Source organism: Lactuca serriola, chromosome 5, assembly GCF_051521515.1.
Source record: "Lactuca serriola cultivar US96UC23 chromosome 5, Lser_US96UC23_V15, whole genome shotgun sequence".
NCBI classification, from domain to species: Eukaryota; Viridiplantae; Streptophyta; class Magnoliopsida; order Asterales; family Asteraceae; genus Lactuca; species Lactuca serriola.
Window position 1 is genome coordinate 101,600,812 of NC_136412.1, and position 24,267 is coordinate 101,625,078.

Here is a 24,267-nt window from a genome sequence, read left to right on the forward strand (position 1 = left end):
TAAGGCCCCAGTGTTAGCTCTTCCGGAGGGGATGGAGGATTTTGTGGTGTATTGTAACGCATCGATATCGAGTTTGGTTGCGGTGCTTATGTAGAGAGGGCATATGATAGCATACGCATTGAGGCAGCTAAAGCCTCACAAGGTGAGATATCCCACCCACGATTTGGAGTTGGGGTCCGTGGTGTTCTCCCTCAAGATCTGGCGTCACTATCTGTATGGGGCTCAATGTACTATATACACGGACCACAAGAGCTTGAAGTATTTGATGGATAAGCCCAACCTAAATATGCGCCAGAGGAGATGGTTGGATGTGGTAAAGAATTATGATTGTGAGATCCTGTACCACCTGGGCAAGGCTAACGTGGTAGCCGATGCCCTAAGCCGTAGGGCGGAGAGTGCCCCGATATGAGACGTTTGTATGAGGTTAACGGTGATGACTTCATTGTTGGATACCATTCGAGGGGCCTAGGCAGAGGCTGTGAGACCGGAGAACCGCAAGAGAGAGCGGGTGATCGGGAAAATATTTGAGTTTGTTACCGATAGCCGAGGGCTTATGAACTTTTAGGTTCGGATTTGGGTTCCGTTCGTTGGCGGGGCACACACCATATTGATGGAGGAGGCGCATAGATCGAGTTTCTCGATCCATCCCGGGGCCACTAAGATGTATTTGGATCTGAAGAGAGAGTATTGGTGGCCATGTATGAAGAGAGATGTAGCGTGGTTCGTTGAGAGGTGCTTGACCTGTCGCAGGGTTAAGGCCGAGCACTAGCGTGCGCATGGCAAGCTGCAGCCACTTGAGAGTCCCCAGTGGAAGTAGGAACACATTTCCATGGATTTTATCACCAAATTGTCGAGGACCGCGAGGGGTGTCGACGCAATTTGGGTGATCGTCAACCGGATGACGAAGAGCACTCATTTTCTTGCTATCTATAAGAGCTCTTCCGCTGAGAGGCTTGCAGATTTGTATGTGAGAGAGGTGGTGTCGCGGCATGGAGTGCCGATCTTGATTGTGTCAGATCAAGACATGCGTTTCACTTCCAGGTTCTGGAAGAAGTTCCATGAGGAGTTGGGCACGAGGCTGCATTTTAGTATTGCCTACCACCCACAGACGGACGGACAGAGTGAGCGGATGATCCAGACGCTCCAGGACATGCTCCAAGCATTTGTGTTCGACTTCGAAGGATGTTGGGACACCTACTTGCTGTTGGTTGAGTTTTCCTATAACAAAAACCACCATTCAAGCATTGGTATGCCTCCCTTCGAGTTGTTGTATGGGAGGAGGTGTCGGACTCCCATCTGTTGGGGAGAGGTAGGGTAGCGAGTGATGGGCAACACTATGATAGTGCTTTAAACGACAGAGCAGATACAACATGTCAGACAGAGGTTGTTGACAACTCAGAGTCGCTAGAAGAGTTATGCGGATAGGCGATGGTCCGAGCTCGAGTTCCAGGTGGGAGACTTCGTACTCCTGAAGGTGTCTCCTTGGAAAAGAGTGATCCGATTCCGGAAGAGGGGAAAGCTGGGGCCCCGGTACATTGGTCCATTCAAAGTGATTACGAGGGTAGGCAGGGTAGCATACCATTTGGAGCTACATGCGGAGCTGAGCCAGATTCATGATACCTTCCACGTGTCTCAATTGAGGAAGTGTATTGCCGACGAGACGATAGTTGTACCACTATAGGACATTCAGGTGGATGCAAGCCTGAATTATGGTGAGAGGCCAATCCCGATTGTGGATCGAAAGGTCAAGGTTCTGAGGAACAAGGAGGTACCACTGGTTCAGGTCCAGTGGAAACATCGGAAAGGGTTCGAGCTGACTTAGGAGCCGGAGTCAGAGATGTGGAAGCAGCATCCGGAGTTGTTTGCAGCATGAGACTTCGAGGGCGAAGTCTGGTTCTAATGGGGGAGAATTGTAACATCCCAAAATTCAGGTATGTCTATTTAACCCTTCCTTCTTTCTAATTTGTCTTGTTTAGCCCTTAAAGGTTGTTGATGGCAAATGAGTATGTTGGGCGTACTTGAGAGTACGCTGCGCGTACTCATGGGCGTATTTTGGATGCGGACTCCACCCGCTACGCTGGGCGTACCTTAGGCTATGCTGGGCGTAGCGGGTCTAGACTCAAAACCCTAATTAAGACTTGAACCCTATATAATGAAAGCTATGGCCTTATCCTCAGCCACCATTTGAGAGAGTGAAACCCTAAGAGAGAGCCAACCTTCGTTCTAAGCTTTTGTGTGAGTGTTCTTGAGCTAAAAGTGTTATTTTGTGTTAGTGAAGAAGAAGAGGAGGTTCTTGTGAAGGCTAGAAGTTGAAGTGCAAGCTCGGATCTGAGTTCTACAGAGGGAGGAGCTTCACTTGGAGGTAAAAAGTTCAGAGCATTCCTTGTTAGGGTTTTTGGTCCCAAGGTGGAGACTTTATGAGCAAAAGGTCTCCATAAGCTTAGATCTACTATATTTCAGAGTATTATGAGTTGAGGGTTCATAAAAATCCAATCTTGGACGTGAATATTAATCCATGCATGAGATATAGGCTTTATGAGAGGAAATGAAAGGTGTTAGAGTGTTTGGTTACCTTTACGGCCATGCAAAGGCTTAAAGGATTCAACTTTATGGATTATGTGACCTTAGAAAAGTAAGATCTGAAGTTTGAGTATTTGTCTTAACTGTTTAAGACCCGAAATCAAAAGAGCCTGAAACTGGGAGTTACGTGGGCCGTAATCCCTGTACGCGCAATGTAGGGGGCCGCGTACTCCGATTCTATGAGTCGCCGGGTACGCCCAGCGTACAGTTTTGGTACGTCCAGCGTAACCCAGAGGGTTGACTTTCTGTTGACTTTCAGGGTTTAGTCAATGGTAGGATCTATGAGCCATAAGAGAGGTAAAATGGTCTTTTACCCTTCTGAGAGAAACTTAGAGAGGATTTAGTCTAGCCTTTGAGAGTGGTATTGATTAGAGTAATTTTACTGAGTTCGATATTCACCGAGTTACCCGAGGTTAGTCTTCTCACTATACTTTACCTAGAGTGGTAATTAGAGTTATGTGACAGAGTATGTTGTATGCTATTATATGACGTGATATTTATGTGATTCTATGCTATGCATGATTTAGAGTTTACAGAGTTAGGACCGAAAGCTCCACAGAGTTAGGACCAGAGGGTCCTAAGAGTTATGGGACTGGAGGGTCCCACTGAGACACCTTGACCAGAAGGTCATACAGCGTTATAGCCTCGAGTGGCTAATATGTGTTGTATGTAGTATTTTGGTGAACTCACTAAGCATTTATGCTTACGGTGTTATGTGTTATGTGTTTTAGGTACTAGTGACGATCGCGGGAAGGCGCCGACATGATCCGTACACACAGACTGAGGATTTTATTTGTGATCTTGGGAAATGTTTTATTTGATGACAATTGTTGAAAAAGAGATTTTAGAATGTTAAATGATATTTATGTTATTAAAAAAATGAAAAATTGTTTTGAAAACTTTATGTTGTTACATTAAGACCTCAGATTCTTCCAGTAAGGGCCAGCTGGGCCGTGGACGGTGTGCCAAGTGTGGTAAACCACATAGTAGGGCTTGTCGAGTGGTAGGCTCGGGATGCTACACATGTTGCCAGTCGGGCCACGTGATCAGGGACTGCCCCAAGAAGTGCTTGATTTGTTTTCATTGCAACTAGACCGGCCGTATGCGGGCTGATTGTCTGAGGTTGTAAGGAGGATGTGTGGTGGCAGCACCTGCACCCACCACAATGAGGATCACCGATGGCCGCCCTGCTAAGGCGGATGCTCCTGTTGTTAAGAGCTGTGCATTTTAGTTGACCACCGAGGAGGCTTGGGTAGCGTCAAAGATTGTGGCTGGTATGTATTTTTATTTTCCTGCTCTATATTTATTTACATTGCTTATGTTAATACTTGTGCTCATGTATAGGGACCTTTTTGGTCAATGGTATGTCGGCTCATGTTCTATTCGACTCATGTTCTACACGATCGTTTGTATCTCTTGAGCTTAGCAAGAAGTTATGGGGTGCTCTGGGGACCTTGGATTCCCCGTTTGAGGTCGAGATTGCAGATGACTGCACCTTGAGTGTTGCGAGGGTGTATCAGGACTGTGTCCTGAATGTGCTGGGGGAGAGGTTCCATGTTGATTTAGTCCTGATACCGTTGCGATGGTTAAAGGTGATCATTGGGATGGACTGGTTGGGGGCCAATGGGGCCATGATAGATTGCGAGCGCCAATTGGTGAGGCTTCGAACCCCAAGTAGGGCAGAAATGGTTATTCATGGAGAGAGGGCCTCGTAAGGGCCAACCCTCTATTCAGCTGCGAGGGCTAGGAGATTTTTTCATCAGCGTTGTTTGAGATTTTTGGCTTATATCTCAAATACAAGGGTTGAGACCACGATGGATTTGGAACTGTACCGGTTGTACAGGAGTTCCGGGATGTCTTTCCCGAGGAGTTATCTGGAGTGCCTACAGAGAGGCAGGTGGAGTCACACTGATTTGCTGTCGGGTATCGCTCGGATAGCCAAGACACCATACCGACTAGCTCCACCTAAGATGTACTAGCTACCTACGCAGCTTCTAGAGCTGTTAGACCGAGGGTTTATCTGTCCGAGCAGTCCCTGTGGGGAGCACTGATCTTGTTCGTGATAAATAAGTACGGGTCACACAAGATGTTTATTTATTATCACGAACTGAACAAGATAATGATGAAAAATCGTTATCTGCTTCCAAGGATCGATGATTTGTTCGATCAACTGCAGGGTGCATCTTGGTTTTCCAAGATTGATCTTCGGTCAAGGTACCATCATATGAGGATTCGGGAGGAGGATATACCCAATACGGGAACTATGAGTTTGTGGTGATGCCATTCGGGCTCATCAATGCCCCAACCGCATTCATGGATCTCATGAACAGGGTGTGTAGACCGATGCTAAATTGGTCGGTGATTGTTTTTATTGATGATATCCTGGTCTATTCTAAGACCAAGGTGCATCATGAGCAACATCTGAGGGAAGTATTAGAGACACTGAGAATGGAAAGGCTTTATGCCAAGTTCTCAAAGTGTGATTTCTGGTTGCGAGAGTTGTAGTTTCTAGGGCACATCATAAACCAGGAGGGTATTTCGGTTGATCCAACAAAGGTTGAGGCAGTGATGCAGTGGGAAGTATCGAAGAACGTATATGGGATTCGTAGCTTCTTGGGTCTAGCAGGGTATTATCGGAGATTCATCCAGGATTTCTCCAAGATCATCGTGCCATTGACTCATTTGACAAAGAAGAATATGACTTTTCGATGGGGCCCAGACTAGCAGTCAGCTTTTGAGACGTTGAGGTAGAGGTTATGTGAGGCTCCGATTCTCATACTACCTGAGGGACTGGATGATTTGGTAGTGCACTGTGATGCATCGATCTAGGGGTTAGGTGTTGTACTGATGTAGAGGGCGCATGTGATCGTGTACGCCTTAAGGTAGTTGAAGCCTCACGAGGCGATCTACCCCACTCACGACCTAGATTTGAGGGCAGTGGTGTTTTCCCTCAAGATTTGGAGGCACTATTTTTATGGAGTTCGGTGCACCATTTTCACTGGTCACAAAAGTTTGAAGTATTTGATGGATCAGCAGAACCTAAACATGCGTCAGAGGAGGTCGTTGGATGTACTGAAAGATATTGATTTGCAAGATCTTGTTCCATCCAGGGAAGGAGAACATGGTGGCCGATGCTTTGAGCCGCAAGACGGTGGTCTCCCCACTGCTAGATATGATCAAGAAAGCTCAAGTGGATGATTTGAAGAAAGAGAACTTGAAGATAAAGCGGATTCGGGGGCAGTTTCCCTTATTTGTATGGGATTGTCGGGGACTCTTGACACAGAGTGGTCGGGTGTGCATACCGGTGACTGGGGGAGTAAAACAGTAGATATTAGAGGAGGCACATAAGTCCAAGTTCTCTATACATTCAGGAGCTACAAAAATGTATATAGGTCTAATGTTAAGCTACTGGTGGCCCTGTATGAAGCGAGAGATCGCTTGGTTCGTGGAGCGGTGCTTGGCCTGCAGGAAGGTCAAGGCCGAACATCAGCAGCCGCATGGCAAGGTTCAACCGCTACCCATTCCTATGTGGAAGTGGGAAGAGATCACCATGGACTTCATCACAAAGTTACTAAGGACAGCAAGGGGTGAGGATGCCATATCGGTGACTATGGATAGGTTGATGAAGAGTGCCCACTTTATTCCGATCTTTGAGAGCATCTCCGCTGAGAAATTAGCGGATATTTATGTGCTAGAGGCGGTGGCTAGGCACGGGGTACCGATGTCAATAGTCTCTGAGAGAGATGTTCGATTTTCATCTAGATTTTGGAAGAAGTTCGACGAATAACTAGGCACTCAGTTACATTTCAGCATAGCGTACCAAACCCAGACAGATGGCCAAGGTGATAGGACGATTTAGACACTCGAGGATATGCTTCGGGCTTCCGTGTTGGATTTTGGAGGGAGTTGGGATACATACTTCCCACTAGCAGAGTTTTCATATAACAATAGTTATCTTGCTAGTATCGATCGACCACCATTCGAGATATTGTATGGTCGGAGGTGCAGGACCCCGGTTTGTTGGGGTGAGGTTGGACACCGATTCATGGGGAGCACCGAGGTAGTGCTCAAGACTACCGAGTTGATTCAACAGGTGCACGACCAGCTACACGTCGCACAAAGCCGTCAGAAAAGCTATCCTGACCAGCGTTGATCGTACCTTGAGTTCCAGGTGGGGGACTTTGTTTTACTGAAAGTGTCGTCATGGAAGGGAGGCATCAGGTTCCAGAAGAGGGGAAAGTTAGGGCCCCGATATATTGGCTCGTTCAGGATTTCGGCCCGGGTGGGCAAGGTGGCTTACCGTTAGGATCTACTGGATGGGCTCAACCAGATACACAACACTTTTCATGTGTCTCAACTATGGAAGTGTGTTACGGACTAGTCCACAATTATTTCCTTGGATGACATTCAGGTGGATGAGAGCCTGAACAACATTGAGAGGCCCATTACGATTTTGGATAGGAACACGAAGGTCCTTCGGAAAAAGGAGGTGAAGTTGGTGAAGGTGCAATGACAACACTGAAGAGGCTCTGAATGGACATGGGAGTCGGAAGAGGAGATGCGAGATCACTACCCGGATTTGTTTGCATCAGCGGACTTTGAGTACGAAGTCTAGTTCAGGTGGGGGATGTTTGTAACGCTTGTTCCATGTATCAAGCTTTTTTTTCAAGGTTTTGCAATGGGACTCAAACTTGACGAGTAAGGATTGATATTGGACGCTGGACTCAGGGTCTACTTGACGAGTTGGAAGGCGCTACTCGACGAGTCGGCTCTGTAAAGGAAAACCCTAATTTTCAGGGTTTAGTACCGTATTTAAAGAAGTTAACCATTAAGGCTGGCCTCCTTACTCAGAAAAACCCTAGAACCGCCTCCTTCTCTTGCTCTTTGAAGTTTTGAGTTTTGTGGTGTGATTTTTGAAGGAATTCTTGAGGAGAGAAGTAGAAATCCTGGAGGACTGATCTTGGATCTAGAACCTCTACATTAAGGGAAACATTTTGAAGGTATAAAGCCATAACCTTACCATGTAGTGTTTTAGATCTCATCTTTTGGTAGATTAGGGCTTGTTTTTTTAACTTTTGGTTGGATGTCCCAAGATAAGAGGCTTCTAGAGGTTAGAAGTGCAAATCTGGTCTCTATAAGACCTCTAGAGGATTAAAGTTGCAAACTTTAATATCGTCCACGTCCCATCATGCATTATGTCCACAATGAAGGCTAAAATGGATCTTGGAGAGTGTTTCACGCATGCATGGACGTAAAGTTGGAAACTTTATGTGATTTGTCAACCCTTGGACATTAGATCTGTGTTCGCGTGGTTCACTGGTTCCACCGATTAGACCCTTAGAGTGATTCAGTCGATATAGAGGTACGCTTGAAGTGGGGGGTGTGTTTTCCCTATTGGGATGGGCCCTTCCCCATAAGGCCCCACCGTCGGGGCATAAGCACCCTCTTTCTACCCATATGCGAGACGACGTCTTAGCCTTCCCTGACCAGGATCGCTCCCACACAGCGTACCTAGAAGGAGCTGACACTCGTTTAGAGGATAAAGGGTTTTTGATCTTGTCAGATGCTTACAGGATATAGAATCACGTTTCCGGATGGGTTAAGTTCTTGCTCATTTCTCTTTCTAAAAAGGAGTCTCAATGAGACCTAAGGGTCGATGGGATGAGAGGTTAAAGGCTTTATGGGTCAAGACTTTCCTTAAAGGAGCTAGGGTTTGAGTCTAAGGCCTATTAGAGGGTCTTTGGGGGTAAAGTTGGAAACTTTAACCTTCGAGACGTCTCTATGTTTATTAATTTGTGGTATGGATATTCGGATTCGAACGAAAGGACCAATTAGGTTAAGACAAGGGCAAACTCGACGAGTTTCCCTAACAACTCGACGAGTTGGATCGAGTTTCCCGTGTTTGGTCTAACTAGTAACTCGGCGAGTTGACTAGACAAATCGACGAGTTGGTTAGGTTTTTCCCTGGTTTTCTGAACTTGAAAGGGACTCAACGAGCTATTAGATGCACTCGACTAGTTGGTTCAATATTGATTGTTGAGCTTGAATTTGACCATGTTTGACCAAGTTTGACTTTGAGGGTATTTTTGGTATTTCAGGATTTTAACGAAAGTAGTCACATGTTGATTATAGGCAGTTGAGTTGGAGCTGTACATGATACTTACCTTATCTTATTAGTTCAACGTTCTTGAGAGGTGAGTCTCCACACTATACCAATGGGTTTAAGGCACCAAGGCTGGCCTATTTTATGATATGTGGTACACTAGTTGATGTAGTGTTAAATGGCATGTTAGATGGTTATGTGCTAGGAGGTATGTTAGTTATATATGTGGTATACTTGTATGGATGACAATGGGAGTGCCCATGAGACTTGGATGTAAGACTATGTAACGCCCACAAATCGGGGCTAGTCAAATTAGAGGCAATAGGGGTCGAAAATGACTTTTCTACAAAAGATTATTTAGAATAAATAATCTTAAACAAGTTGTAGAGTATGTTACAAGGTTTTCATACATATAAAGAACGCCGAAATCCGAGTTATAACGAAGAAGTTATGACCCGTTGAAGTTTCGCGACGGAACCGGCACGATACCGGGAAGCGTAAATAGTGAATTTCCGATAGAGCGAGATTTAGCCTTAGTGATCTAAATGAAAGTCGTAGAATATGTTAAACTAAGAACATCGATAAAAAGAACGCCCAAATCTGACTTCGTATGAGGAAGTTATGATTTTTCTAAGATTTAGCATAGCAGTGCACAGCCCGAAATCTGAATTTTAGATCCGTCGATTTTTAGCCGACGAGATCTAAATGAAAGTTGTAGTACTCGTAAATACCAACGCGTGGATATAAAGAACGTCGATAATAGCTCGTATGCGAAAGTTATGGACGAAGCTTAGTCCCTACTTTTCGAGCGCGGCGAATTCGATACAGTTTTGTAAATCCGAGATAGAATGAAAATTAGGCAATGAGGTCTAAATGAGAGTTGAAGATCTCATTAATAGGAACTCAACGGTAAAAAGACAGACAAAAACGGAACTCGTATGTGAATGTTATGGACCATGCTTAGTCTCTACTTTTCGAGCGCGGGGAATTCGATACAGTTTTGTAAATCCGAGATAGAATGAGAATTAGCTAACGAGGTCTAAATGAAAGTTGAAGATCTCATTAATAGGAACTCAACAGTAAAAACACAGACAAAAACAGAGCTCGTATGCAAAAGTTACGGACGAAGCTTGGAGACTACTTTACTATACACTTCCTATAAATACAAGAGTGAACTCCTCATATTTTCTTCACACCATAAGCCTTTCTTTCTCTCTCTAACTTCTCTCTAACCTCCCTAAACCCCTCCCAAGTCTAGGGAACCTCCCTATCACGAGAAGAAAGCCCCGGAGCGCACGACGGCTCCGAGAAGAAAAGCTTTCGGCTCGGAAACGCTGCTCCAGTGAAGCCCGATTTTTAATAAAAATCCGCTGTAAGTGAGCTACGCCTATAGTATATTTAATATAGATTTTATTTAATTATAGTAACATTGTTAGGACCTTAAAATAATTATTTGGGCTATTATTATGAGTTATATTGAGTTTTATTTAACGCTTATATAATAGTAATAATAGCTAGACTATTAAATTAGTCTCGTCAAGCGTTAGACTAAACTCTAGTGGTAATGATACTAGGTCTCGTCAAAGGATAATTGTTTTAAGAGTAACGAAGTGCTGTCCGAGTGCCGAATCACCACCTTTCAGGTGAGTGCATAGTCCCTTTCATCTTACACATAGATACGAAGTATTTTATATAAACTACGTGCTATGTGTGCATATTCTCTGAATACTTGCTGTCTATGCTGGTTGAACGTTTTATACATGTTTTAAAGGACTTTAACTGTATACGTATCTTATATATATGAAAATGTTGGGTATGAGATGGGTAGATGAATGATGAGAGATAGAAGATGACGTGAGTATACATTGGCAGCTATAGACTTAGTGCCTATGGGACAAACACCAGTAGCTATGGACTTAGTACCTTTTAGACGTTGGTAGCTATGGATTTAGTACCTGTTGGGAATTGCTAGCTATGGACTTAGTACCTATTAGTTAGACGCTGGTAGCTAAGGATTTAGTACCTGTAGGAATTGGTAGCTATGGACTTAGTACCTATTAGTTAGACGCTGGTAGCGAAGGATTTAGTACCTGTAGGAATTGGTAGCTATGGACTTAGTACCTGTTGAACATTGGTAGCTATGGACTTAGTACCTATTAGATAAAGACTGGTAGCTATGGATTTAGTACCCGATGAATAGACTATAGCAGCTATGGAATTAGTGCTTTATGAACGAACATTGGCAGCTATAGATTTAGTGCCAGTCCTCTAACCCTGGAAGTAAGGGACTTCGGAATAAACGAATGCAGGATAGATGACTCTTAGGTTAAATCCTTAAAGAGTAAAGAAGATAATGGGGATGGGTAATTGGGTTGATCGTTTGATTGAACATAATAATTATATTATTGTGGGTTGAAAACCGTATGTACTCACCAGGTTTCCCAACCTGACCCACTCAGTTTATGTATATCACAGGTGACGAAGTGAAGTGACATTACACTGAGAGATTTAAAGAGATGTAGATCACTAGTGTAAATCATTATAAGTTCTGTTTATGCTTATGTTTTGGTATTAACGATGACATCCCAACCATTTTAAAATGAAATAAATGCGTTTCTTCGAAAATGTTTTAATAACGTATTTACCATGTTTTTCTGGGAACAAATTCCCCAACCTTTTTATAAAATGAAGTACTCTGATTTTTATAAAGCATAAACAAAATCGGTCTTTTCTGGCCGTGATTTTGAGGATGTCACAGTTGGTATCAGAGCACTAGTTTAAGCGAACTAGGAATATGGATTTATTTCTAGACTTAAACTTAGAATGCTAAGCGATGATTGTGAGGTGTGAGCACTAGCTTATTTTAGGAATTGTGCCTAAAATGCTTTTATGTGCTAAATGCTTTGTGCATGATATGTTGTTAATTGTTCGGATCTATGGTCTGTTGCCGACCGGATCTCGAAACCTTATGTGTTTTGGATTCTAAACGTACGACTACGGTATTAGAACTAGCATGTAAACGTTTCGGAGTGATAAGGATGATCTAAACGTCAAGTAAAGGTCTAAATTCACCTTATTCGGTGTATAGATCGAGATGGTAAGGACCTGTAGCTGAAACGTAAACGCAAATGGGAACAGGAACCAACCCCCAGTGGCTCAGCAAATACCTGTTGTAGAAGAAGTTGCGCCTGAGCCAGTCACCATGGCTGGAGTTCAAGCCATGATTCGGGCTATGTTGGTTGAACAAAGGGAAGAAATGAGACGGATGTTGAATAGGGACGAACCTACTATGCCCATTAAGCAACCCGAACTGATTCCCGAGCAATCTGAGGAAGGGAACTACAGCCGCCAAGTGAGTCAAGTTGGGACTCAAGGTGAGCAAAGGGATGGCCCAGAAGGGATAAACAACAAGGATGGGCGGATGTACAAGAACTTCTTGGGTGCGAAACCACCAAGCCTCTCAGGAAGCCCAAAGCCGGTTGAGATTATGGATTGGATCTCTGAGATGGAGATGGTGTTTGAGAGCTACAGCTATAATGAGAAACAGAAGACTGTCTTTGCAGTAAGACAGCTGAAAACTAGAGTCTTGAGCTGGTGGAAGCTATTGGCAGATACGATGCCATGAGGAGAAGCCTTAAGGATGTCGTGGGAAGAGTTTTTGGAACAGTTGAAAATGCAGTACTGCTCGGAGGTAGATCGGATTGACCTAAACAACGAGTTTCAGAACCTGAAGAAAGGGAAGATGAGTGTTGATGAGTATGCCGCCGCATTTACCGAGAGGATGAAGCTATTTCCCTACTTGGTGCCTACTGAACTCTCCAAGATTGATAGGTTTGCTAACGGACTGTCCACTGACTTTGGTTCAATGGTCAAAATGGCAACTACCTTGAAAGCAACTGTTAGGGCAGCTAAGAACGTAGGGGCCCAGATAAGAGAAAAGGTTCTAGAAAAAGATAAGGCAGGAGAGAAGCGAAAGTTTGAGGGATCTTCGAGGTCGAACAAGGAAAGCAAATTCTCAAAACTCGGAGGAGCAGATGGAGGTGAAACAAGATGGTGTGATAAATGCAAGAAGAAGCATGGTGGGAAGTGCAATGAAGAAGTGACTTGTTACAAGTGTGGGAGGACGGGTCACTATTCCAAAGACTGCACACATAATGACAAAGTATGCTACGGATGTGGAGGCAAGGGGCACATGTCCAGAGACTGCCCAAGGAAAAATAAAGTAGCAAGACCAGAAACGCCACCAAGGCCAAGGGCATTTCACATGATCCTCGACGAAGCAGTGAACCATGCGAGGAATCAAGAATGAGGACTTCTTACCCGAAGATCGGATTATGCAGTAGCCATAGTTTCGTATGATGTAGCCTAGTAGAGGCATAGTCTAGGGTGAACTTGAACACCTATGTAATCGTTTCAAGAATTAATATAAAACCTTCGTTTTGTTATCTGATGTGTTGAATGATTGTATGATTTGCTGCATGGTGACTTGGGAAACTGCGAGACAATACTTGGGACGAGTATGAGTAGGTGTGAATGGTAGTAGAGGCCTATACTATCGGAAGCACAGGACTCACACTTGGATCAGGGAAAGTCACAAGGTTACCAAGAAGCTAGTAATTGATTTCGTTTTATTCAAGTGTGTTGTTACCATCGTTTCGGTAATGACTAAGAAGATTGTTGATATTCCGACCCTAGTGGTCATATCGAATCGAGTCCGACTACGATGAGTATGTTGTGTGGTTCAGAGAACCAAGTTTGATGTAGCGTCCGACTTAAACCAAACGGTTGAAATCAAAGTGATCAATAGAAGTATCGCACTCGTTGTTAAAGAAGTTGGTAGCTGGAAATGCCAAATGTTAAAATGTGATTATATCACATTAGAACATGAAGGAAGGCATAGCTTGTTTTAGAATTTAACTCTAAGAGACCTAAGTCTAAGTGTTGCAACATACGATGATAGGTCATTAGAATATGACACATCGATCCATAGTAGTAATAAAAGAAGTCATCTCAAGTTCGTATCCAGTAAGGATCAATATTGTGACTTGAAGGTCATAATTTGGAGTCTAACCTAAGGTAGAGAGCAGGTGCACGATCGAGTACTCTTATAGTCAATGAGTTTAAGAGATAGAATTGAAGGAATGTAGAAGTTATAATTATTACCTAGGATGAAGAGATGACGTATGGAGTCATTATACGACCCTGTTTCGTTGATGATTCCAGGACGTAATCATCCTAAGGGGGAGATAATTGTAACGCCCGCAAATCCGGGCTAGTCAAATTAGAGGCAACAGAGGTCGTAAACAACTTTTCTACAAAAGATTATTTAGAATAAATAATCTTAACCAAATTTTAGAGTATGTTACAAGGTTTTCGTACATATAAAGAACGCCGAAATCCGAGTTATAACGAAGAAGTTATGACCCGTTGAAGTTTCGCGACGGAACCGGCACGATACCGGGAAGCGTAAATAGTGAATTTACGATAGAGCGAGATTTAGCCTTAGCGATCTAAATGAAAGTCGTAGAATATGTTAAACTAAGAACATCGATAAAAAGAACGCCCAAATCTGACTTCGTATGAGGAAGTTATGATTTTTCTAAGATTTAGCATAGCAGTGCACAGTCCGAAATCTGAATTTTAGATCGGTCGATTTTTAGCCGACGGGATCTAAATGAAAGTTGTAGTACTCGTAAATACCAACACGTGGATATAAAGAACGTCGATAATAGAGCTCGTTCGCGAATGTTATGGACGAAGCTTAGTCCCTACTTTTCGAGCGCGGCGAATTCGATACAGTTTTGTAAATTCGAGATAGAATGAGAATTAGCCAACGAGGTCTAAATGAGAGTTGAAGATCTCATTAATAGGAACTCAACGGTAAAAAGACAGACAAAAACGGAACTCGTATGCGAAAGTTATGGACGAAGCTTAGTCTCTACTTTTCGAGCGCGACGAATTCGATACAGTTTTGTAAATCCGAGATAGAATGAGAATTAGCTAACGAGGTCTAAATGAAAGTTGAAGATCTCATTAATAGGAACTCAAAAGTAAAAACACAAACAAAAACAGAGCTCGTATGCAAAAGTTACGGACGAAGCTTGGAGACTACTTTACTATACACTTCCTATAAATACAAGAGTGAACTCCTCATATTTTCTTCACACCATAAGCCTTTCTTTCTCTCTCTAACTTCTCTCTAACCTCCCTAAACCCCTCCCAAGTCTAGGGAACCTCCCTATCACGAGAAGAAAGCCCCGGAGCGCCCGACGGCTCCGAGAAGAAAAGTTTTCGGCTCGGAAACGCTGCTCCAGCGAAGCCCGATTTTTAATAAAAACCCGTTGTAAGTGAGCTACGCCTATAGTATATTTGATATAGATTTTATTTAATTATAGTAACATTGTTAGGACCTTAAAATAATTATTTGGGCTATTATTATGAGTTATATTGAGTGTTATTTAACGCTTATATAATAGTAATGATAGCTAGACTATTAAATTAGTCTCGTCAAGCGTTAGACTAAACTCTAGTGGTAATGATACTAGGTCTCGTCAAGGGATAATTGTTTTAAGAGTAACGAAGTGCTGTTCGAGTGCCGAATCACCACCTTTCAGGTGAGTGCATAGTCCCTTTCATCTTACACATAGATATGAAGTATTTTATATAAACTACGTGCTATGTGTGCATATTCTCTGAATACTTGCTGTCTATGCTGGTTGAACGTTTTATACATGTTTTAAAGGACTTTAACTGTATACGTATCTTATATATATGAAAATGTTGGGTATGAGATGGGTAGATGAATGATGAGAGATAGAAGATGACGTGAGTATACATTGGCAGCTATAGACTTAGTGCCTATGGGACAAACACCAGTAGCTATGGACTTAGTACCTTTTAGACGTTGGTAGCTATGGATTTAGTACCTGTTGGGAATTGCTAGCTATGGACTTAGTACCTATTAGTTAGACGCTGGTAGTTAAGGATTTAGTACCTGTAGGAATTGGTAGCTATGGACTTAGTACCTGTTGAACATTGGTAGCTATGGACTTAGTACCTATTAGATAAAGACTGGTAGCTATGGATTTAGTACTCGATGAATAGACTATAGCAGCTATGGAATTAGTGCTTTATGAACGAACATTGGCAGCTATAGATTTAGTGCCAGTCCTATAACCCTGGAAGTAAGGGACTTCGGAATAAACGAATGCAGGATAGATGACTCTTAGGTTAAATCCTTAAAGAGTAAAGAAGATAATGGGGATGGGTAATTGGGTTGATCGTTTGATTGAACATAATAATTATATTATTGTGGGTTGAAAACCGTATGTACTCACCAGGTTTCCCAACCTGACCCACTCAGTTTATGTATATCACAGGTGACGAAGTGAAGTGACATTACACTGAGAGATTTAAAAAAGACGTAGATCACTAGTGTAAATTATTGTAAGTTCTGTTTATGCTTATGTTTCGGTATTAACGATGACATCCCAAACATTTTAAAATGAAATAAATACGTTTCTTCGAAAATGTTTTAATAACGTATTTACCATGTTTTTCTGGGAACAAATTCCGCAACCTTTTTATAAAATGAAGTACTCTGATTTTTAAAAATCATAAACAAAATCGGTCTTTTCTGGCCGTGATTTTGAGGATGTCACAGACTATGTGCAGAGCCCAAGGCTTACTCATTAAAGACCATGGGGGGAGCCCATGGCACTTGGCTGTAAGACCATGTAGGGAGCCCATGGCTTTCACATAAAAGACCATGGGGGAGCCCATGGCACTTAGGTGTAAGACCATGTGGGGAGTGCATGACATCCTGGAGTAAGACCCTGGGAGGAGCCCATGACATCCCTATATGTTGTATGCATGGCTATGTGGTGTGTGTAACTTTTATAACTAATATGGTATATGTGATTTTGTGAACTGTGTGGGGTATGCTCTGGGTAACTCACTAAGCATTATCTTATAGTTTTTTGATTGTTTCAGGTAAATCCGAGCCTAAGGGTAAGGGCAAGGCTTGATGGTGTGGCATACACTCTTCGACAGTTGTTTTGATGGGACACTCTGATATTTGAAATAAAATGTTGATGTTATGTATTTTGGAAACAATTGTCATTGATACTTCATATTTTATGGGAATGTTTTGGTTAATTAAAAATAAAAAAATTTATTTGAAAATTCGGGTCGTTACAAAAAATGATGTAAAAGTGTTAATCATTAAGTTTGATATTAGTCACATTAAGTGTTATTGTTTGTTAATCAAGAGACATTATATTTATAATTTTTTTGATTTATATAGTCACATGTTATTTCAATGTGACTGTATTGATTTTGAATAACCACACCATATCACAAAAGTTTTTCCAAATGTTTTTTATCAGTCACATCACGAAATATTCATGTAGCTATTATTCAGAACAAAATGGGCAAAACGGTTAATCATTAAATTTGATATTAGTCACATTGAGTGTTATTGTTTGTAAATTATGAGACAAAATATTTGTAATTGTTTATGCTTGTAAATCATAAAGTCTAGTTTGTTACACATGATGTAAGTGTATCAAAAATAAATATGCTATTGCTATTTAAATTTAATTGATATATTATCCTAATAATTGAACATTATCTACATATAAGTTCCATAAAAAGCTAATGTTTCTTATTATTAAATCATTTTTGGTAGAGTGATAACCTTTCTAGTCTAATATATCTTTGTCATAGTAATTTGTTTTACTTAGATACAATATTAATTGACCACTTTTTAAATGGTATGTGTCACAAGTATATCTTGTAATGACATTCTTCTTTAAACAAATGGTTCGTGAGTAAAAAAACAAATCCAAAATGGTGTTTGTGTAAAAACAACAATCGAATAGCCACACCATATCACAAATGGTCCATGAGTAAAAATATTAATCAAATAGCCAAACCATATCACAAATGTGAATCCATATTTGAATAATACTAAAGAAAAAGGACTTAATTTGTAATTATATGCAGTCAACTTTCACAGAAATGGTAGGGTTAAACATATGATCAAACGCTTGTTACTAAACCGTAGTGTAAAAGCGATGTTATGACATGCAATGTAATTACATATGTGTTAATTTGAATGGTTAATGTACTACAATTATTGACATTGTTCTATAAAATATAGGAGACATACAAAGATACAAATTATTAATCTATACAATTGTTGAAACTTATGCATCAATAATAAGTAACCAAAAATGGATCACTTGGATTTTTTTTCTTTGATACAACAGTTCCAGTTAATCATTTTGATGATTTCATAATGGTGTACAATATTTGTAGAATGTATATTATGTCAAAGAAAGAGTGTACGAGGGAACTTCGACAACCCTTGGTCATGATTATAGATCATAACAAACATATAAACTTTATTATAGTTATTAACAAAATAACAAACTAAACAAAATAAAATTGAATATAAAATACACCTATTGTCAATAAAGTAACCTACACTAAATTAACATATATGACTGAATTAATAATTATAACACCCCAATTAAATTTAACTAACATAATATAAACAATATTGAAAGTCATTAATAATTAATAATTAAAACCATTTCTATTTTTGTCTTCCAAAAGATATATATGCACCCATTTACATATATATATATATATATATATATATATATATATATATATATATATATATGTACAGTCCTAAGAGTATTCACAACATTTACAAAATATTAATATCCATTATCAACCAATTTTCTAACAAACATACAAACATTACCATAATCTACGTACCAATGACACACCTTGCAATATCTATGTGGGTCCTCATCCTCATATTTTCCATCCATAAATGCCTTTGCAATGGAATGATCTTCCACTCCACATTGGAATGTGATGTTATTCTTTGTAATTTTATGACCAATATATAAATTCCTTAAAAATTCCAAGGCACCATCAACATAAATTGTATACTCTCCAACGTCCGGATCACACTAACCGAAGTACCTATCAAGTAGTTGTTTTCCTACAAGTACACATTCAAAAACTATCAATCCGATGTATTAGTTTCGATAAGTATTGCAAATTATACAACATACCACTAAATATTCTAATATCTAGTCTTTGACATTAATACTAAAATTAAAGATTTATGTGGCCAATTCATTCCACAACCTATAAACATGTATTAATAAACTATATAGAAAATATGATGTACATACTATAAATACCTTCAGCACGCCCAAATCGCCCTCTTGATATGTGAATCATCCCAAGCAAATAAATTGCCTCGAGATGATCCTTATCTCCTACATCATGAAACAAACTCATTCCCAAATCAAAATGTTCGTTACAGAAGCACTCCTCCAGTTAACAGATAAAATCAATACCAATATTAAGACCAATGACACCAAAAGTAAATGAAATCAAATTACAAATAATTACAAATTACGCATACAACTCCCTGTCTATACATAAAATCAATGTTTTTATGTGCTGCACATTTATATATAAATAGATCAACCTTAAGCTCTTTGGGACAAATCCCTTCAATAATGTGGAGGGATGCTTCTTTGAACACTTCACTTTCTTCCCCCGCTGCATACATCTTTTTCGAACTTCAGAAATTGAAATATAAAGTTAATAACTAATAAATCAAGTTATATTTCATCAAATATACATTCATAACTTAATGTATATTGAGAATCACCAAATTCTTGTAGATATGATGGCTTTTGCAGATTCTCACCCTAACATTACAATAATTCGAGTCAAAATCTCTACTCGTAGATCATCCAATGAACTACAACATCTTGTATTCGACATTCTAGTAACAAAATAGACATTGCATAAGTTGACATGAATTTAAAAAAAAACAAGCGAAATGTGAAATATGGAGTAATGGGGTAATAAAAAACCCTACTTTCATGCACTGATTGTGGACTAAGTATTGGTTTTAGTAACGTTGGAATTTTTTTAGAGCAATTCTCTACCGACTATTTTGGGGTTTTCTTTGATAGTTGGTAGTTTGATAATCGAGAAGATAGTAGACATTTGGAAGGGTCTGAAGAATTCAAACGACATGATGGAGTCAGAAACATCATGGCACCTAAAAGATGTAGAGTACAAAAAGACCAAGTTTCCCTTGAAATAATTCCAAATATATGATTACTAAGGGTATTTTTTTCAAAACACATTATTAAAAAAACTACCTTTATGGAGTAAACAACCAGTGCTATTATCTATGTCGTATCAAGAACACATTAATTAATGACATAATGACCTAATTGCCCTTGCAAATACAATCATTAATGTTTGATTGCAAAGGGTTTTTGATGTCAAAACCAATCAACTCAAACTATATTTGTATTTATATTTATCTTTATCAATTTCATGTATGCTTTTTAAATTGTTAATCACTATACGGTTGTAATATGAATCATAATAACAAATTATACAAGATTGGCATAAAAATGTTAGAACAAGTTAGAATAAAAAATTGAAATAGATTTTAACAACATCAAAGTAACTAATATAATGTTAGAAGAACATATATAGAATAAAAACAACTAGTTTATTTTAAAACTACATAAGCAGATAACAAAGTCTAAATATTAAACTGAAAAAATATTCAAATAAAAATTAAGATCTAATCTATTTACTAAGTTTATCACATTTCTTATTTATCATTTTAATCATGCCAAGAAGGTCTTCAAGATATTTTACTTCTTGTTTTTCCTCCTTGATCTCGTCATCAAGATATTTTTATACAACATCTTTGTGAATCAACTTAGTTCCCTCAATATGTCCTTTCTCCTACTCATGATTCTGTATGGAAGTATCAATCCTTGCTTTGATAGCATTCACATGAATACATGTATGCATCATCGATACTTTTGGTGAGAGCAAGCTTCTTTACTTCAGACAAAATATCCGAAGAATTGTTAGCGTTGGATGAAGAAGCCACTCCTTTGGAATGAAGTAAGATGTATAAGATGTGGTGGTAGATAATATGTGTATGTGGAGTATTTTATTGGAGTAAAGGGTAGATATTAAAAGGTCTCTAGTAATTAATATATATGGGTATTAGTTGGAATAGTGAATATACATAAATAACACTAACATAATGCCATCCACTAGTTTTCTACCCACATCAATACACGGTTTACCCATTTATAAAATAATAACAGTTCCTTTTTGTAAACCATCTTCTCTAAATTCAATAGTAATTAAAAAGCTAACTCTATAAATGAAATTAATGGCTTATCTTGCATCAAACGCAAACTTGAATGGAGGTTTCACCGACACCATTCGAAAATATTTGAATGACGAGACAAATATGAACGAAGTTCTAGATACTTTGTCGAAGGAGGAAGTCTCTGACGATAAAATGTTTGCAAAATACGAGATATGTGTGGTGAAGTCAAACACAAGAGATTAGAATCAACATTTAATAGAGTATATGATAATCTTGGCTAAAAACATCAAGATGAAGAAGGAGTTCCTAAACACGGTTCTTCAATGATGTTGATTTAGGGTTGGAAATAATGTTATTTAATTTTAATCTACTTTTGATATGATCTTATTATGTGTGTAACTGCATATATAAATTTTTCGTCATGTAATAGACGATAAATCATATATGAAATGTTCATTATATATGTATTAGGGGTGAGCAAAAACTGAACCGCAAACCGAAAAACCGCAAAACCGAGACCGAAAAACCGAAACCGAAACAAAACCGATGGTGCGGTTTCTACCTTTGCAAAAACCGAAAGTTTTCTGTGCGGTGCGGTTTCTAGTTTTGAAAAAACCACAAAAAAACCGAACCTCACCGATATATATATATATATATATATATATATATATATATATATATATATATATATATATATGTGTGTGTGTGTGTGTGTGTGTATGTGTGTGTGTAAAAGAATTAATTATGTGAAACCATATGTGTGAAAACTAAGAAATCATATATCTTGTTGTATGTAAAAGAATACAATAAAATAATTATATATAGTGGATTTAAAATAATATATATGTGTTGTGTGTGCAAAATAATAAAAGAAAATTTGTAATAAAAATGCAACAAACAAATTGCTTATATGTTGGTTGTGGCTATCCCACATCGCTTGAGAAAGAAAAAAATGAGGAATATAATTTATAAATGGACATAGCTAAAGATACTATATATAAGAGATATGGTTCTGCCGACCGGTTGGTTCCTTTGAACCAAGTGGTTCCATTCCACAAAGTTAAACTGTTATGGACCGAGTTGGCTCTATTTTAGTCCGAGTTGTTCTCATTTCAACTTTTGTTTCCATTTTTGACCGAGTTGGTTTTATTTTTGAACATGAAAACCGTATCATTTTAGCCACAAAACCAAACCAATTTATTTTTCGGTTAAAAAAACCGAAACCGCACTGAAATAACCGCAAAACTTCAAGAAAAACCGCAAAACCGCACCAAAACAAAACCACAAAGTTCGGTTTTTCATTATGAATAACCGCAACTTGCGGTTTGCAGTTCGGATTGGTCAAAAACCGCACCGAGCCGCACCATGCTCACCCCCTAATATGTATGGTTCAAATTACCAAAACAAGTTAAATTATATTGTTTTTTATTTAATATACGTATGTATATTGTTTTTAAATTAACTAATTTAAAAAAATGTTTCCTTTAGTTTGATTAAATTTCCATGATGGATTTAAAGTTTTTAATTCATTATGAAGTGGTTTGTTTTTATGCCCTTTTCAATTATATTGTTCAATATTTTGAACATTCCAAGTTAAATAGCCATTACCACCCAATGAACATGACCAATGACCCATATGTCATCCATAGGTCATAACATGACACTATAAGCAACTACCACATGACCAATGACCTATATATCATCCATGGGTCTTACCATGACACTATAAGAAACTTCCACCCAAAGAACATGAATATGACATCTATGGGTCATACCATGACAATATAAGCAACTACCACATGACCAATGACCCATATGTCATCCATGGGTCACACCATGACACTATAAGCAACTACCATCCAATGAAAACGACTAGTGATCCATATGTAATCAGTACGTCATACCATGATACTATAAGCATCTACCACATGACCAATGATCCGTATGTCATCCGTGGGTCGTAGCATGACACTATAAGCAACTACCACCCAAAGAACATGACCAATGACCCATATGTCATCCACGGGTCATACCATGACACCATAAGCAACCACCACATGACCAATGACCCATATGTCATCCATGGGTTATACCATGACACTATAAGCAACTACCACCAATAAACATGAACAACGACCCATATGTCATCCATGGGTCATACCATGACACTATAAGCAACTACCACATAACCAATGACCTATATGTCATCCATTGGTCTTACCATGACACTATAAGCAACTAGCACCCAAAGAACATGACCAATGACCCGTATGTCATACATGGGTCACACCATGACACTATAAGCAACTACCACCCAATTAACAAGACCAATGACCCATATGTTTGTTGGATTAGTGTCTAAGTCCATAACTATATTTGGTATATACTTGACCTGGTTGTAGCGTGGTCCTTTTGGGTTGCCTTCACCAAAGCAACTTGACTGGATGAATAATAGAGAAAGAGGTTATTATGGTTTATTAATATATTATATGAATAATATATTAAAGGAGGAATGATATTATCTAATTAACATTGGTCAAGAATTAATTTAGAATTAATTTTGTGGTCAAGAGAGGTTAATCGAATTAAGGGGACCGATATTGTAATTATAGGATAATTGCAAAGTGGGATAAGGAACCCTAAAGATAGGGTGGAAGAAATCCTTATGGATAGCCCATAAGATTTCGTCCAAGGGCTTGATTTAGGAAAGTTCTTGTGGGATGCTTAGAGCCTACGCAACCGGATGAGGCATTTGAATGAAACCCTAATTCCTCACCTATATAAAGTGTAACAACCCGAAATTCGTATCACTGCTGGTAACCCTTTTCATAACTCATTTCGATAATCCAATCGCCACTTTCAATTTCATTTCCAATTCTGTCATTTAATTAAGTCATTAACGTGTATTTTATATTATGACTTAATGAGTGTCATAATACCTTTAGAACTCATTCTAACACCTCATATTAGTGATTGGAACATTTCTAGAATCAACCATATCGAGTTACGGCAACTTGATCGGGTGCGGCCAAAAGCCCCGTTTAATGCCGGTATCAGGTAGAATTCCACCGTGTCCAAGTTTTGGGACCTATTTAAACGTGTTCAAGCTTTCATTTGAAGCTTTTGCTTCATCTCTCTACTCTCTCTAACCTCTCTCCTCATCCAAGATTAAGGTCCAAAAACATAGAATTAAGGCTCCAAATCATATAGGTAACTTCCCTAACTTGTTATTCAACCTCTTAGGCCTTCAAATCTGTGTTAAAAATGTGATTTTGGACCTAGAACATGTGTTTACGGCCAAGGAGCATGCTTGGGCCGTAAACACTTAATAAATGGGTTTTTGAGCAATTTAACCCCTCCAAATCAACATTGGGACTTAGATACGACCTTA